Source organism: Malaya genurostris, chromosome 3 (assembly GCF_030247185.1).
Source record: "Malaya genurostris strain Urasoe2022 chromosome 3, Malgen_1.1, whole genome shotgun sequence".
NCBI lineage: Eukaryota > Metazoa > Arthropoda > Insecta > Diptera > Culicidae > Malaya > Malaya genurostris.
In genome coordinates, this window is record NC_080572.1 from 192366166 (window position 1) to 192380190 (window position 14025).

A 14025-nucleotide genomic window follows, 5' to 3' on the forward strand; every position below is an offset into this window, starting at 1 on the left:
CGTCCAAAAGAGGCTGTTACCGATGAAAACGTGAAAAAAATCCACAAAATGATTTTCAATGACCGTAAAGTGAAGTTGATCGAGATAGCTGACACCCTAAAGATATCAAAGGAACGTGTTGGACATATTATTCACGAATATTTGGATATGAGAAAGCTTTGTGCAAAATGGGTGCCGCGTGAGCTCACAATCGATCAAAAACAACATCGAATTGATGATTCTGAGCAGTGTTTGAAGCTGTTATATCGAAATAAAACCGATTTTGTTCGTCGATATATAACAATGGACGAAACATGGCTCCATCACTTCACTCCGGAGTCCAATCGACAGTCAGCTGAGTAGACTGCACTCAACAATCGGCCGGTAAGGTTATGGCGTCTGTATTTTGGGATTCGCATCGTATAACTTTCATCGACTACCTTGAAAAGGGAAAAACCATCAACAGTGACTATTATTTAGCATTATTAGAGCGTTTGAAGGACGAAATTTCAAAAAACGGCCTCATTTGAAGAAGAAAAAAGTTTTGTTTCATCAAGACAATGCACCGTGTAACAAGTCGATGAAAACCATGCTGAAATTGAACGAATTGGGCTTCGAATTGCTCCCTCATCCACCGTATTCTCCAGATTTGGCCCCCAGTGACTTTTTCCTGTTCTCAAACCTCAAGAGAATGCTCGCTGGTAAAAAAATTAGAAGCAATGAAGAGGTAATCGCTGAAACTGAGGCCTATTTTGAGGCAAAGGACAAATCGTACTACAAAAATGGTATCGAAAAGTTAGAAGATCGCATTAATCGCTGTATTGCCTCTGATGGCAATTATGTTGAATAATAAAAACGAATTTTGGCAAAAAAATGTGTGTTTCTATTAAACGATACGAACTTTTCAGCCGAACTGTTATTACATTCCTGTGGTGGAATTTGACCTTCTGTTTCAACAGACTTCGCACCCGATTCAGAGTGTACAGAACCATTGCATGGCTGGTGCTACGATCCTACTGACACTACGAATCCTTCCAGGTCGGGGCTCGAACATACGACAACTGGTTTGTAACACCAGTGTCCTATGCATTGAACCGCCAACCTGGATAGAACGAAATGTGAAGATAATGAATTTGGTTATGTGCCCTAGCATAAACAAGGTGAATGCAAAAATGAGGAAGAAAATGTTTAATGAGATTGTGTCGATTAGGAATAAGTTTTTGGTCATTGATTAACTAATTGGAAAAGGAAAGCTAGTTGAAAGTGAACATCTAGAGGTTTGTTGGGTTGTGCAAAAAGCACATCTTTTGTTTCGATTTCTTCACTTTAATAATATTGCTCAGGTGAAATATTATTTCTGGCGTCTTAGACGTAAACGAGTGACGACTTATTACTGGTTGTCGCAGAATGTGAATAGTTGAAAGTGTTTTGCTCGATTTTGCATTGTCATGCATATAAATGCGCTCTTGAAATTGATTTTTTTGTCCAGCGGTTTCTGAGAAAATCGGGTGCACATTTTTTTATACTTTTTTGGATATTTTACCACGTTACTTCCGAACCTGCAGTTGGTTGCGGATAAAATTCATGGGACCAAGAGAACTTCCATTTGAATCTAAGTTTGTGAAAATCGGTCTGGCCATCTCCGAGAATATCGAGTGCATGTTTTTGTTACATACATACATTTTGAGTACTCAACGAATTGATTCAAATGGTATGTGACACTCGGTTTTCACAGTAATTGCATACCCTTTCTATATGACTACCAAAAATTTGGCTACGCTTCAAAGAACACCTTGAAAATTTAGAAAGTTTTGCACTTTAAGTTCACTACGGTTTTTATGAAACTGTTCTGAATGGAAAATTGTTTGATATTATTATACAAAAGGAACGAATTCAACACTTTCATGCTCGGTTTGCCATGCACGGCCATCAAATTTCAACAATCCAAAGGGGGTGGATTTTACAGCTTCGTGTACGGCACACGGTCGGTAAACTACTCCATGCTAGAATAAATATTTTTAATCACACTCTGCTTATTGCGTGTCGAACAACTAAAATAAAAGTTTTACAGGTCATAACAGTAAATAAGCTTAAAAATAAAAATCGACTGGCACATCATCAGCCTGAAACTATTCAATGTGAATTTTCCTAAATACGGCAGGGCTTACTCGGTATGTACAGGGTTGGTTGGTAGGTGGGAACCTACCGGAACAACGACGTAAAGTAGTGGATGCCTTTAGGCAGGAGGAAAAAAAATATGCTGTGATTTTCGCGGTGAATAATGTACCGCAAATTAATATAATTGGTTAGTTTTTTTTTGCGTATAATTATAACATGTTTTCAACGCACTTACCACATAGCACAGCAAAATTTAAATACCTGAACCCCCTTTTCATGAGGTGTTTTTAATTGAAACGTTCAAAGTTTCAATTCAGGAAAACTTCCAAATTTAACTGTTAAGAGTATGTTTTTTTTTGAGAATTGTATTGTTAAGCTGCTTGGATGTTTAATTCAATTAGATTATGAGTTGTTTTAAGATTGTTTAGAATCTTTAAAAGTTCAGAAATATAACTAACAATAACAAACATGAAAGAAATCTTTCTTGTGTACAATCACTTTTATGCAACGTTTTGTATGCTTGTCGTCAGAACAGTAGTCAACGCAGCCAACGGACGACGTTGATTGCTAGAAACCGGCGAAAAAAATGCTGAACTTTCAAACATCTTTGATTTTTCGAATATTTCATTCGCTTCTCCGGGGATTTCCCCAGTGAACGCGGTTCGAAGAAACGAAACAGCAAACCGGCAAAACTTCGATGAAAGCTGATAGACTGCGGGGATTTTGAATGCGATATACAAACAACGCAGGAGTCTGAAACATTCGGTATTTGGCCACGGAAAGTTTGCGTAAACTTCTTGCTTGTGTTTATCCCGGAAGGCATGGTGCTTCGTTGCCCTTTAAAATCCTGCTGAATAAGTGGAATAGTTCGGAATGATGGGGAGAAACATGAAACCCAAAAGTGATAGTAACAGTTTATGGCAGAAGCGGAAGTTTTAGGATGTTTGGTGATGAATTGGGATTTGGTTTTGGTTGTGGTTTCATAGGCAGTATCGGATTATTAGATTGTAGCTTTTAACAATATGTGACAAGTTATTGAGAGCCAATTTGCGAACAAATAGAGCAATTAGAGAAATTAACAGTAGAAGAGGTGATCAAAATCAAAATAGACTTTCTACGATTTGGACTGGATTTAGAGACTTCGACTCAGGACATACTTTTAAATAAGGCGAATGCATGTTAAACATGCACTTTCTTCAATTCGTTTTTCCAAAAATGATCTAGACTGTCTTTTGAAAAGGGCTAAACTTTTTTTTATTAATTTGTTTCCAATGGCTGTAGTCGAAAACTGACAAATCCTACAAAAACTGTTGCATGGGCGATTATTACAAAATTAGTCAAGTTTTCGAATAAAAACGCGAAAAAAAGTTCTAATCTTCTACACTAAAAAAATCGGTTTTAAAAATTTAAAGTCGGTTTGCGAAAATAAAAAAACATTTTTGATTTGGATCAAAATTATGTTACAAGATAGGTGATTATGTTTCCTAACTACAGTCAAAAATTCGAGTTTGGCACTTTGAAGGAAAAAAAAGCTATTGAAAAAGAAAAAACATGCTCCCTCTGTCAACCCAAGTAACAATTTTTGTTACGCTAGCTTGTTTGTGACTAGTTTGCAACCAGATATTTGAGTGATTGTTACTAACATCTAACCACTTGCATGACTCAAAAAGCGCAGTTTCTACTAGTTGTTAAGTCGGCTAAAAATATGTTGTCGTTACGTTGTAATGCCATACTGAAATAACTTATCTTTTCATAACTTGAAAATAACTTGTTTCCAAGTAAACTAGTTGAAACTTAGTCACCATCGACATTATAAACATTGAATGAATCCAGAATACTTTTCTATCATCAATAAAAAAGCAGAAGAGTACTTTAAGTCACAAACTTGATACAAGGTACAAATTTCACAACGATCCAAAAACTGTCGAGCGGAATTCAATTTTACTTCACTGTTTTTTATGCACCTTCAATCCAAATCTGTTTATAAAGATATAAAAATTAAACAACAAAATAACCCTATGTTCAGAATGCTCAAAATTATTCCAAGTAGAATGATTTCTCATCATTTTAAATTCATATATCATGAGAACTACAATATTATCACAATCGATGTTCAATCCCTATATTATTTTCTTCGTGCTTATGACAGTGCATAGAACAAAAATGACTATTCTGCCTTTCACTATTTTCGGCGAAAAGTAGTTTTGAAGAAAGTAATATCCTGGTTTTATTTACGTTACATACACTTCTTGAGACTCCATATTGTGTTCGCCATATTCAAGCCAACAAAGGTTGTTTTGTTTGCATTTTAGTTATCATAACGTTGGGAAAACTTAACGATAACTACCTGAATTAATGAAGAAATTATATGTTATAATCTTTTAATATCTAAGTTATTGCTATATCAATTCACATATACGTTAACGTATTTATAACGGAAAATAAACCTTTTTTCAACTAGTAGCTAAAACATAGCTGTGATCAAAGATATGTTAGAATCAAGTAACGATAACTTACCAATGGTAGTTAGTATAATGTTTACGTTATAAAGAAACACTGCTGTCACCTTGTTTTAACCAGTATAGCATAAAAAAACATGTTCGTGCTCTTGTTGCAATACAGTTGGGTTAAGTGGTATCAAAACTAGTTACGGGTTGCTACTTTTGAAGTCAAATAAACTTATTTTCAACTAGTAGCTAGAAGCATTGTTGTGATTAAAAATATGTTTGGATTAAGTAACGATAGCTTATAAATTATATTTAATTCAATATGACACAAAGATGTTATGATTGGAAACCTAAATAACTATTTCGTAGCTAGTTATGTTATGATGAAACATTGCAGTCACCATGTTTTAACCAGTATAACATAAAACACATATTCGTGTTCTTGTTACAACATAGTTTGGACTTTGTCGTATCAGAACTAGTTGCGGATTGCTACTTGGGAATTGAAAGAGATGTTTGCTATTTCAAAAGAGAAACTGACGACGCCTTAACTGAGTTTCGGATGGACGGTTCAACTGATGAAGAGCTGTGTACTGTCCAGTCAGCGCATCAGTGAGCGATGTATTGATTATGTATGAAGTATAGCACAGTAAAATGATCGTCCATGTATAATCTGGCACTCACAGTTTTGTGTCTATTCCTGGTAGCAAAGTAGAGGCGAAAAGGTAATCTAATTCAGAAAACAAAACCAAACATATCTTCCTAGTATAGAAACAATAAAAAAAACCTGCATGAAGATAGCTTTAAGACAAATTTTATGTACAAAAACAAATAAGTATTTGTGTAAAATTCAATGCATTTTCTTTCCTCGATCTTTCATCAGAAGTAAACAAGAAAAGATAATATTTGTTTAATGACATAAACTCTTTTCAATGGAATTCTCGATTAATAAAAATATACGTAGTTTCTTTATTATGGTTTTGTTTTCGATAAAATTAAACTAAAAAACAAAATTAGTTTGAACAAGGAAAAGTAAAAAAAAAATTTTTTTCCCTTGAAGTGTTCAACTTGAATTTTGACTGTAGGTAGGGAACATGACAACAGCGTCTGTTCTCCATGTTAGGAGCGGCTGATTACCGTCCTTGTGTCAGTGTGGGGCTCTAAACAGTGCTGACACGATGGCCCTCCGGCGAGACAGGAGGTTGGTGCATGCCTAACAAGCCGCCCGAAAAACACATGTTACATACGATCAAGAAATAAATACGACTCGGAATAATCGGCAAAGATCTACGCAACGAACAAAGGACTACGATTGCAAGCTTGGCACATGGAACTGCAAATCGCTTGGCTTCCCAGGATACGACCGAATGCTGCATGAAGAGCTTCAAATCCGCGGCTTCGATGTCGTAGCACTGCAGGAACTTTGTTGGACGGGACAGAAGGTGTGGAAAAAAGGACATCGAGCGGCTACCTTCTACCAGAGCTTTGGTACAATCAGCGTTCTAGGAACGGGATTTGTAGTGTTGGGTAAGATGCGTCAGCGTGTGATTGAGTGGCAGCCAATCAGTGATAGAATGTGCGTATTGAAGATCAAGGGCCGTTTCTTCAATTACAGCATCATCAACGTGCACTGCCCACATGAGACGAGTCCCGATAACGAGAAGAAAGCATTCTACGCGCAGCTGGAACGAACCTACGACAGCTGTTCACGGCGGGATGTAAAACTCGTCATCGGCGACATGAATGCTCAGGTAGGCCGGGAGGCAATGTACAGGCCCGTGATCGGGCTGGAGAGCCAGCACGCGGTAACAAACGACAACGGTCAACGATGCGTAAGCTTTGCAGCTTCCCGCGGAATAGTAGTTCGAAGAACCTTCTTCCCCCACAAAGGTATCCACAAAGCCACCTGGAGATCACCTGATCAACATACAGAAAATCAAAACGACCACATTCTCATCGACGGGCGATTCTTCTCCGACGTCATCAATGTCCGCACTTACCGCAGTTCCAACATTGATTCTGACCACTACCTTGTCGCGGTTTGTATGCGTTCAAAACTATCGACGTAGCTACGTAGCGTTCGTACTGCAGAGGAATACGCACAACAACTGGAGCTAGTGCTACCAACGGACGAACAGCTTGGCGCGGCGACTCTTGAAGACGGTTCGAGTAACATAAGGTCCGCCGTGAGTAGCACTGCTGCAACCGTTCTAGGTACGAGGTTATCGAATCAAGGAAATGACTGGTTTGACGGCGAATGTCAGCAGTAGGTCTAACAGAAGAATGCAGCAAGGGCGAGGATGCTGCAACACCGCACGAGAGGAACGATATAGACAGGTGCGGAACAGACAGAACACGGTTTTCCGGAGGAAAAAGCGCCACCAGGAAGACCAAGATCGCGAAGCGATGGAACAGCTGTATCGCGCAAATGACACACGGAAGTTCTATGAGAAGGTGAACCGCTCACGTACAGGCTACACGCCACAGGCCGAAATGTGCAGAGATACCAGTGGTAACCCTCTCACGAACGAACGTGAGGTGATCGACAGGTGAAAGCAGTACTATGACGAGCATCTGAATGGCGAAGCACAAGATACAGAGAACGGTACAGGAATCAATCTGGGTGCACACTTAGCTGACGACAGATTCCCAGCCCCTGATCTGTCGGAGATAAGGGAGGAGATCGGCAAGCTGAGGAACAACAAAGCCGCGGGCAATGACCAGCAACCAGGTGAGCTGCTCAAACATGGAGGAGAGGCACTGGCTAGAGCGCTGCACTGGATTATTTTTAAGATTTGGGAGGAGGAGATTCTACCGCAGGAATGGATGGATGGAGTGGTATGTCCCGTCTACAAAAAGGGCGATAAGCTAGACTGTTGCAATTACCGCGCAATCACATTGCTGAACGCCGCCTACAAGGTACCCTTCCAAATCCTTTGCCGTCGCACATCACCAATAGAAAGGAATTCGTAGGGCCGTACCAAGCGGGATTTACTGGAGCTCGCGCCACTACGGATCACATATTCGCGATAAGACTCCAGAAGTGTCGTGAATACAACGTACCCACGCATCACATATTCATTGACTTCAAAGCGGCATACGACACAATCGATCGAGAACAGCTATGGCAGATAATGCACGAATACGGTTTCCCGGATAAACTGACGCGATTGGTCAAAGCAACGATTGATAGAGTGATGTGCTACGTCCGAGTATCTGGGACGCTCTCGATTCCCTTCGAATCTCGGAGAGGGCTACGCAAGTTGATGGACTCTCTTGTATCTTGTTTAATATTGCCTTGGAAGGTGGATTCGAAGACCGAGAATCGTCACGAGTGGCACGATCTTCTGAAATTCTGTACAACTGTTTGGCTTCGCTGACGATATTGATATTGTGACACGTAACCTTGAGAAGATGACGGAAACCTATATCAAACTGGAAGCTGAAGCTAGGCGTATCTAGAGAAAGGCTCTAGAGAAGAAACACTATGCCTCCCACCACGAATATTGATAGACGGTGACGATATCGAGATGGTTGACGAAATCGTGTATTTGGGCTCACTGATGACCGCCGATAATGACACCAGGAGGGAAATTCAGAGATGTATTTTTCCAGGGAATCGTGCGTACTTTCGACTCAGAAAAACTCTTCGAGCGAGAAATGTACGTCACCGCACGAAATTGACCATCTACAAAACGCTCATTAGACCGATTGTTCTCTATGGCTACAAGAACTGGACTATGTTGGTAGAGAACCAACGCGCTCTCAGTGTTTTCGAAAGAAACGTGCAGAGGACCATCTATGGCGGAGTGCAGATGGAAGACGGAACGTGGAGACGGCGTATGAATCACGAATTGCAACAGCTGCTAGAAGAACCATCCATCGTACGGACAGCTAAAATCGGGCGTCTACGATGGACTGGGCATTTCATAAGGATGTCGGACGACAGCCCAGTGAAAATGGTTCTCGAATCTAATCCGACAGGTACAAGAAGAAGAGAAGCGCAGCGAGCGAGGTGGATCGATCAAGTGGAGGGTGATCTCAGAAGCATCCGTGCCTGACGACGAGCAGCCATGGACCGAGTTATGTGGAGATGTATTCTTGATACAGCAAAGGACACCCCAGGACTATAGCTGTTAGGTAGGGTAAGTAAGGGAACATAATCACCTATCATGTAACAAAATCAAATCATCCAAATCAAAAATGTTTTTTTTTGCAAGTGTAGGAGTCAATATTTTTTCCAATATTTTTATACAAAAACTGTACTAATTTTGTAAAAATCACTTATAGAACATTTTTTCGTAGGATTTGTCATTTCTGTACTACAAACATTTGGAAAAAAAACGTGATTATTCCACATAGCAATGAGATGATACCTTTTTTTTATAAATCCGCATGTGTTGTTTGCATGAATATTCTTCGCTTTTTTTTTAGTTTTCATGACATTATGTTAATGACCGTCGTTTTAAGCGACAATTCGAGATTTTAATCACTCATTACCGTGTAATGTCGAAATTGCAAATCGGATCGAATTTGAATCTAAAAGTGGGACAATCGATTAAACATTCCATGATATGTCGAAGTATGTTCCACTTTAGAGTTTACGGTAATTTAAGGTACTTCCAGAGCCGGTATTCAGGAACCAGAATAACCCAAACCGATTCGTATGGCCATGAATTAACTTGACGAATAAATTTTAATAGTTTTGAGTTCAACTTTGAAGCTTTTCGGGATTGTCATCTTCCATATCGGTTTGAATTTTAAAAATTCATCATCCTATATTTCAGAATCGGAAGTCAGAATTGGATTAAATTCATTAATTTTGTATGGGACTATAAGTTTATTTAATATTTAATTTTTGTTTCTGAAATTAGATTTGGCTTTTTTGAGAAAACGATTGAACTTTTAGAAACGATTCGACACTGAAACCGAAATTCGAAAATCGGTGTAGCCGAAGTCAGATAAATTCACATGAGTAGCTGTATAGTTTACATTTGTATCAAAATGTTTGAAAATCAGTGTAAACATCTTTGAGAAATCGTAGTACGAATTAAATTATTGGGTGCCTTCCGAATCGAAAACTGAATATCACTAAAACTGAAATAAGTTTATTTGGTTATCGACTATCCTAATCTGCTAACCCGATAAACCTGATTAAATTATGTGGAATAGACATTTTTATACAATCCCCGAAACCGGAAGTTGGATCTGACTGAAAAGCAAGATGTTTCATAGAATATTAAAACTTTTGATTTAAATCTTAGGTGATTCTTAGTTTCATTTGAATTTTAGATCGGTTCAGACATCTACGAGAATAATGATTTTCGTTTCACATATCATCCTGTAGTTCCGGAACCAGAGGTTGGAACCAAACATAATTCAGGAACCTTGTTTGGAAGCATACGACTTTTCATATGGATCTGAGTTTATAGAAAACGGTTGAGTCATCTCCGAAAAAAATTTAGTGACACGTAATCACACACGCATTAGCTAATCTCGTCGAACTGATTCGAATGGTATATGTTCTTCCAGCATTTATTGCTCTAAGTAGTTGAAAACAATGATGCCATCATCTGATTTATATATGTCATATTCGAATGTGCTAAAATCGGTCCGAGGTAAAATGTCATGAAAAAGGATGCTGTACACAGTCTCCATCTCTGAGATCACGACCTCTTTGTTGACAACACACACACATACACACACACAGACGGACATTTGCTCAGTTCGTCGAGCTGAATCGATTGGTACATGACATTCGGCCATCCGGGCCTCGGAAAATTTTTCAAATGTTTGAGCGAATTCTATACCTGTTTTTTATTTATATATATAAAAAAAGGTAAAAAAAATGGTAAAAAACCTGTTTTAATCCATCTAGTGGTGTAATGATGACTTTCTCATATCAATCAAAATATCATATATAATACTGTGGTATTCTTCAAAATTATTTTTCTTCGATTCTTAAAAGAATAGTCGAAACAGATTTGTTTGACCGTCTACTGATAAAAACTATCAATTGGAAAAGATTTGAGGTCCATTTAGAAAACTTTTTACGGTTTTTCGCTCTTTTCAGTGATGGTATAAAATTTTTAACACACTTTACCCTATATTTCCGGATCCGGAAGTCGGATCCTGATGAAATTCAGGAATTACGTATGGGACCACAGGACCTTTCATTTGAACCTAAGTTTGTGAAAATCGGTCGCGCCATCTATAAGAAAAGTTAGAACACATATTTTCATTTTTTTGCACATTTTACCCCATAAAGTTAGGGAAAAAAACGTTACTTACACACATACGCACATACACACACACACAAACACACACACACAGACATTTTGCGTACTCGACGAACTGAGTCGAATGGTATATGACACTCGGGCCTCCGGGCCTCGGTTCAAAAGTCGGTTTTCACAGTGATTGCATAACCTTTCTATATGAGAAAGGCAAAAAAAAATTTTCTTCGATTCTTAAAAGAATAACCGAAATCGGTTTGTTTGACCGTCTACTGATAAAAACCATCAAATTGGAAAAGATTTGAAGTCGATTTAGAAATTTTTTTAAGGTTTTTCCTCATTTTCAGTGATGGTGTACAATTTTTAAAACACTTTACCCAATATTTCCGGATCCGGAAGTCGGATCCGCATGAAATTCAGGAATAACGCATGGGACCACAGGACCTTTCATTTGAACCTAAGTTTGTGAAAATCGGTCGCGCCATCTATGAGCAAAGTTAAAACACATATTTTCTTTTTTTTGCACATTTTACCCCAAAACTTTCGAACCGGAAGTCGGATCGAAATAATATTCAGGAATTTTGTATGGGACCTCAAGACCTTTCATTTGAACCTAAGTTTGTGAAAATCGGTTAAGCCATCTCTGAGAAAAGTCAGTGCACTTTTTTTCACAATTTTTTGCACATTTTACCCCATAATTCCGGAACCGGAAGTCGGATCCAAATAATATTCAGGAATTTTGTATGGGACCACAAGACCTTTCATTTGAATCTAAGTTTGTGAAAATCGGTTCAGCCATCTCCGAGAAAAGTTAGTGCATACACACATACGCACATACACGTTACATACACACATACGCACATACTCACACACATACACACACACACATACACACACAGACATTTTGCGTACTCGACGAACTGAGTCGAATGGTATATGACACTCGGCCCTCCGGGCCTCGGTTCAAAAGTCGGTTTTCACAGTGATTGCATAACCTTTCTATATGAGAAAGGCAAAAAGATTGGTACTTTTCAAAAGACAGTCTCGATCATTTTTGGAAAAATAAAGTATGCAAAGTAGTTTTTTTGTGACAAAGTCTTCATGTACTGGAAGTTTCATTTAAATCTGAGAGAGAGCTGCCAACTCTGAATACGGTTTAGCGCGAAATTCGTTATATATAATAACATTTTACTTTACTACAGCGTAGAAATAATAAGGAAAATCCATTAGAAAAGTGGAGAAAATTTAAAAATTGTTTTCTATGACATTGGAAATATCCCACTCAATGCATGATACATCTTCGATGATTTTTGGTGCGTATCGAGTTATGCAATGCTTGCCAACTGAAGAGCAAAATTTGAATACTATTAGATTATTAATAAACCCATTTGGCGCGCAACGAGCTGTTTTGTGTGGTTATTTTACTGATCCTACTAGATCCATGTGCTCCACTATTTCGGATCACATGCTTAATTGAGTATGGACATCACATAAACAGCATACATGTTTCCTAAGTCATTTTCCGCTATATAAATTGTATTCCATACCGTCGAGTCAAGTTATAAGTGACGTAACGGTAGAAAGTAAAATTCATTGGTGACAAAGAAAGTGAAGTTGGTTTTTAATCCTAATTCTGAAACACAACGATTTGTTTAAAATAGCATGATGGATTTTAGAAAAATGATGTTAAGAAGGATTTTTATGTGAGATTCAAAAAACAAAATTGTACCGATCAGAAAACTCTAGCAATGACTCATAGAGTCGCGGTAAATGCACTGAAACTGATGAATTGTTTTGAGTACATGTTTCACTAATTTTTTCAGCATGAACTCAATGTGGAATAGAAGAACATTTGGTTCCTGAACTGGGAATTGCATTGTTAGGTTTTGGTAAGTTTTTATTACTGCTATGTGCTTAAATGGCGTTCGGGACCGCAAAGTTGTCAAATTTTTACCTTTGACTCATCTGACGAAATAGGGTTTTTTTCTCTCTAAAGAACAACACTAGAATTTGTACATGTCCTACAAAAATATAGATTTAAAAACAACGATATTCGATATAAATATTTAGGGAGTACGTAGAAACAAAAATAACATTTCACTGAACCTTTCCACTGCGAATCCATCGGTTATCCCAATAGTTTTGATAGCTGTATGTGAGTAAAACGAAATAAGAGAGTGCATGAGCTTTATTAAAATAACTCAAGCAAAGTACTGAGTTCAATTAATAAATGTACTACATCTGAAGTGAAATGCGAATTACTTAAATCCTTTGATAATTCTTCAGTCTGAATTCGGGCGAAGATGATTACAAGAACTAATTTGAATCCATATATAAATTTTGGGATATATTGCTCGTTTCCATATCGAATTCGAGCTCCAGGGGAATCATTTCTTTCTCCTAAGTATTTGTAATATAAAATTGAAATCATTTCTTAGTGAAATGCCAAGTGTTCGGAAAACCTTACCTCCGGAATATCACGGAACAATTTGAAATTCATGATATCAGATTGAATGTCATCTCGTCAGTCAGCTCAGCTCATCCTGTTTCTATTTCTCTTATGTCTTTGCTTCATCCTGTCAAATTGAATTTATTTTATCCAGTAGACCGGTCGAACTTTTTCTTCTCGTCAAGTATTCGCAACTCCCTCTTCGAAAGCTTCGACTTGCTCTAGCATAATTTCGATAATCAAATTTAGGCTCCTTCACCACACGCACAACTTTCCCCGCAAATCTTACGGATTATTTATGGAAAGCCTACTTCCGATCCGGATAGAAAAAAAACACTGCCTCTGCATGACTGACATAAACCTACACTCTATGGTAATCAGTCTGAATCCACACAGAATAATATCCGCAGAAGGTTGATGCCCACAAAAAGTCTGGTATCCCGGGAAATATATTTTCCCAAAAAAAAAAAACATCAACATTCATAGCTCGTACAGGTTGGTTCAATGTCAAAACAGGCCAGTTTTGCCTGGCATTTGCCCAAGCCATCAGATATCAGGTGCGGATTCATCCAAACCACAGATTTGAACCTATAAATGTTGACACCCTTTTTTCGGTGTTTGCTCAATGAATTATTCAATTTTTGATCCGGCCAACTGTTAATTGGGCATGGGAGCACCCTTCGGCAAACGACTGCTAATTACAAAATAATATTTCACACGCCAATGCCTTCCGCGTATTATTGAAAGGTTGCCCGTTTCGCGCCATGGATGACTTCCAAAAGCAATTTTCCCACAA

General features: G+C 38.2%; 1 protein-coding gene across 7 annotated transcripts in view; it reads left to right on the forward strand.

The window, feature by feature from the left end:
- The window catches only part of LOC131436133 (cyclic nucleotide-gated channel rod photoreceptor subunit alpha), a 437495-nt gene that overhangs the window by 163701 nt on the left and 259769 nt on the right, over nucleotides 1–14025 (forward strand). The gene's annotated exons all lie outside the window — the stretch shown is intronic.